This window comes from Berghia stephanieae, chromosome 5 (assembly GCF_034508935.2).
Source record: "Berghia stephanieae isolate SIO BIC M18660-M18661 chromosome 5, UCSD_Bste_1.3, whole genome shotgun sequence".
NCBI classification, from domain to species: domain Eukaryota; kingdom Metazoa; phylum Mollusca; class Gastropoda; order Nudibranchia; family Aeolidiidae; genus Berghia; species Berghia stephanieae.
In genome coordinates this window covers 21,167,569-21,172,568 of record NC_088364.1, presented here as the reverse complement: position 1 = coordinate 21,172,568, position 5,000 = coordinate 21,167,569, and the positions used below count along the sequence as shown (strand labels likewise).

Genomic DNA, 5,000 nt, shown 5'->3' with positions numbered 1-5,000 from the left:
TACTAACTACTACTACTACTACATACTACTAATAATAATAATAATAATATAATAATAATAATAATAATAATAATAATAATAATAATAATAATAATAAAAAAGAAGAAGAAGAAGAAGAAGAAGAAGAAGAAGAAGAAGAAGAAGAAGAAGAAGAAGAAGAAGAAGAAGAAGAAGAAGAAGAAGAAGAAGAAGAAGACGATGAATGAAACTTTTACCACTACTATTACTGAAAAAAAAGTACAACTTTGTATTCCAGTATCCCGTCACCTCTTTTCCAGGAGTGTCTGAATAATCAAGATATCGAAATGTACATGATTGAAAAACTGGGGAACAGTCACTGCTGCAAAACATAAAATTGAAAAGCTTTTGTAAATATGATACAGTGCCAGACAACTCAGAAAGGAAAATACAACAATTGGATTCAATAGTCTGATGTCACGTCGCCCAGCAACGGCGGACATCGTGGTTCTAAACAAAGAAAATCGGTACTTTTTATTCTCCATGCTGGCTAGAACTTTTCATATGTCTTGTGATCGGAATGTGTAAAAGTCAAAACATGATCAGATTTATAATGGGGTTTTTTTCCCTTTGAATACGCTTTCATGCTCGTCGGAGAAAGATTTCATAGGGGCGTCCGCCATTGTTCCGATAATTTAGAGCCAGTTACTAAGTTACCATGCGTCATTACGAGGGAAGTGACGTCATGACTGTTGAAGCGTATAAGCAACCCCTAAAAACCAGCTTGCCGCGAGGTAATATAATATCGTGGCAAGAGTATATTATTAGAAAAAATAAAAAAGATCTTTGAATATCAAGGGGGACATTCAGTGAATTGATCATAGGCTTTCTAGTCTAGGACAGTAATGCGGTGAAATCAAAAATATACTGATTACTACCTTATTCAACAAATACATTTTAATAATTATAGAGTGACCTGTCAATGGCATTCTTGAAGTTTTATATTAATGTCATGCGTTTAGATAAAACACTCACACTATCCACCAGCCAGATATAAATTACCAACACACAAAATTAAAAATTGTGCAACCTTGAATGTTTATAGTCTGATTGGTATTGATGCTATGCGCTTAGTTAAAAAAAACTCATAACATCCGCCAGCCGGATGTAACGTACCAACACACAAAACCTTAAACGTTTATAGATAGAATGAAGTTGACGTCACTCGGGTCTTTTTTGTTGCTTCTTGCCATCCGCGTTTGTGAGTAATTCTCAATAAACTGAATTAACCTGACTATAAACGTTCAAGATTACACCCAGTTTTGTGTGTTGGCCCGTTTTACTTACGGATGGCAATGTAATGAGCTTCTTAGCCAAGCGCACACTATCTATAGATAGTTCGAAGATGACGTCACTCAGGTCTTTGTTATTGTTTTTTGCCATCCGCGTTTATGAGTAATGCTCACTGAACTGTATTAACCCGACTATAAACGTTCATGGATACACAGTTTTGTGTGTTGGTCCGTTATACTTCCGGACGGCAATGTTATGAGCTTCTTAGCCAAGCGCATACTATCTATAGTCTGATTATTACAATTTAGTGAGAACTTCTCATAAAAATGGCTGGCTAAAAATGATAACAAAGAGCTAAGTGACGTCAATTTCGATAATTTAGTGACTACTAATCACCAAAATTGATGTGTAAAAACAATAACAAAGAGCTGAATGGCGTTAATATCGTTCTTTTAGGCTCTTTCGTTATAAATATTAATTTGTTCCAAGTATCAGCTGTCCTTACAACAAAATAATTTTGACGAATAATTCTTGAGGAATGAGATTTAAACAAAATTGTACTTACATCCTTATTTAAGTTTTTCGTGATATTACTAAAAGAATGTTTACTGTTCAATTTGTGAAAAGGACGAACAATTTTTGTCTTACCGAAAAATCTAATACCATGCAATAAGAACAAGCTTTGCAGAATGAATGCAAGAGATGTTTGCGTTTGGCTTAGAAGCTCATAACATTGCCATCCGGAAGTATAACAGAAAAATACACAAAATTATGTGTAACCATGAACTTTTATAGATAGTTCGAAGATGACGTCACTCAAGCCTTTGTTATTTTATTTTGCCATCCGCGTTTGTGAGTGAGACTCACTAAACTGTATTACCCCGACTACAAAAGTTCATGGTTACACAGAGTTTGTGTGTTGGTCCGTTATACTTCCGGATGGGAATGTTGTGAACTCCTTGGCCAAGCGCATTCTATCTATAGTCTTGTTAATACAGTTTAGTGAGAAGTACTCATAAACGTGGATGGCAAAAAATAATAACAAAGACCCGAGTGACGTCATCTTCGTTCTATCTATAGGCATCCATAACAACATTACTGAAATTCAATTTTTTAAAAATTTTCTGAAAGATATTCAAATATGAATTTAAAAGAAGCAACGTTTAAAATAACAAAGGGTGTGAAACAATTGAAAGAATAAAGATTATGAGTTACGGTTTGGAGATTGGAGGCATAAGGCAATTTTATTGATACTATTTTGTAAATTTTGTACAAAAATACAAATAACATTTTATAGATAAATAATGAAGGCCTCTTGGAACATCGATGAGTTGAGCTGAGTGACGTTTTCATTGACTATTTTGAATAATTGCCCATTACAAGGTCAAGGTTATACTGGTGTTTACCGTGTGTTGCTGGGTCAGGTTACCCTTTCCATTACTGATATAACACAACAATATAATGTTTCATGGATAATATAAAATATTGGTTGTGACGATAAGGATGGCTGATTTTCATGACTGACAATTTCACACATCTCGTTTTTATCAAACCTACGATCCTTGGACAACAAGTGGTTGTTGGATAACAGGAGGTCGATAAAAACAATAAAAATGAATGAACATTGATGAAGTTCAGATGAATCAGATTGGTTGAGGTAAGTTTGGAAAGTATCGAATTATTGAATACCATTGAACATAGATAGGAATAAACAGACAAGAATGCCTAACCACTCCAGTCTGACACTGGTATGAGAATTTATGACGAGTTGCTTCTTCATCATCTTTTATCGGCGGTCTCTGAGTTGCTGTTTTTTTTACCGTGATCATTTACAGTGGGGATTTATATAGCGCAATATCAACTAAACGTGCTAAAAGAATCTTACAAGGGGTCCCTAGCCAACAGCAACACTTACACGTAGTACGAGTCATGATGCCTTCCGTTCTTATTTCTTTTCTCTTTCCACTCCTCACACTTGTGTCAGCTATTTTGTTTACTAAAATGAAAGAAAGTCATGTAGGTAGATGAAATACACTTTGTTGATTGCTTGGGGGAATAATTCAATAAATAAAATGATGTTCCTGTTTGTGGGTTTGTTTTTAAAATTTTTAATTTTTTTTTTTTTGCAACAATAGCAAACAACCTTTCGCAGATTGGTCGTTGACTCGCGCGGGGGCGGGTTTTCCGATTGCTCAATTGGTAGAGCAAAGGGATCTAGATCGATTCCGGCTGAAGTCGAGAATTATTTCTCTCCCCCCCCCCCCCCCCCTTTTTTTTTTTTTTTCTTCCACCCAGCAGTGATTGGATAGCTGGGCCTGTTGATCTAGCGCGGGATATACACAGGTTTCGTGGGCCTTATGGCTCTGAAACAGGATCTTAATGTCCCTTGCAAGGTCCCAGGTATGAGAGTTTTTGTAAATATGAAGGTCGTTTAAATCGATCGATATTTGAAGGACGAGTTTTCTGACCAAATTTTGTAATAGTCTCTCCATTGTACGGCAGTTAACAGGTTAATTGGAAACGTATTAAACATATTAGATAGTTAATAATTAACCATTGTTGATGATTGATGACGACTCCTTGGTGATCCATAACATCTTGGGTCATTGAACAGAACAGAAGCGTTCAATCAAGTCCAATATTTATGGGCTGATCTGACATCACCGTATCGACCAGGAATGCATGTTGTATTCTGAATCATCCGAAGACGACCTTGTACCGCGAACTACAAACAATTCCTTATTTCTATATTAAGTATAAACCACCACCATCACTATCATTCATCCTCTCCCTCCCTTCATTCGCGCTAGTGTGATACGAAACACGCGAGCGTGACAGCTGAACGCTCTCTTCAATCGCGAGAAAACGAGGACGGGAGAGGGTGGTGGTTGGATGGTTTCACAATTTCACAACGAGCACGACGGTGAGTAGTCTAGTGTTGTGTTTATACACAGTGGAATAGGTAAATAGAATACTTTACTTCCTCGCTCTATTTCTGACAGGATTTACTGGCTATAATTTAATGCAATTTACAAGCTGACTACCTTTCCTTTTATCTCCATGTTTTGGCTGTGTTCGTGGTGAGTAATATTTATTCACATTATTTCTTTTATTTACTGATAGTCTATTTATAACGTGCAAACATTCTGCATATCGCCCTTTCAAAACGCATAGATATCTACGTTCGGTTTTTATGTTTTACTTTGGCGAGGAAACAATAAGTAATAATTATTGCTAACTAGGAAAATTTAACTTGATCTCTCTCGATCACAAGAAGATACAAAACACTTAACCTCACTCAGCTATCAAGTGAGAGAAAGCGTTATCTCCACTGACTCACCGGTTTAATTACTGTCTGTGTGATAATGCCGTACAGATGCCGTTCGTTATAAAAATGTAGCGCTTACATAATTTGATTATTTCGACGGGTGGTCTTCCGAATGCAGTGCATCCCAACCCATCCACCGTCTTTGATCTCATGGGTATTTTCATTATGTAGATAGTAACATTCTCTGACTGATGGTCCGTACTTACGATAGCCGCTGCCACTGTTTCTCCTCCTACTCCTGGTCATAATCATCCTCCTCCTTTTCCTCACGCACCTCGTCCTACTTCTAATTACTGCTACAACTTACTACCACTACTACCACAACAACAGCTATTTCTAATATTATAACAGCTGCAACAAGAACAACAACAACAACAGCAACTACTACTACTACTACTACTACTACTACTACTACTACTAC

At 36.5% G+C, this 5,000-nt stretch overlaps 1 protein-coding gene across 15 annotated transcripts in view; it reads left to right on the top strand.

Annotated features, from left to right (window-relative positions):
- The first annotated feature begins 4,049 nt into the window (after window positions 1-4,049).
- LOC144972584 (sodium/calcium exchanger 2-like) overlaps window positions 4,050-5,000 on the top strand; it is a 95,289-nt gene continuing 94,338 nt past the window's right edge. For 5 of the 15 annotated variants that reach the window (XM_078913972.1, XM_078913979.1, XM_078913969.1 and 2 more), the window contains exon 1: window positions 4,050-4,174. The gene's annotated coding sequence lies outside the window, so the exon portion shown is untranslated. Of the gene's footprint in view, window positions 4,332-5,000 lie in introns of all 15 variants that reach the window. The other 10 variants (XM_078913970.1, XM_078913976.1, XM_078913978.1 and 7 more) reach the window with 6 other exon arrangements.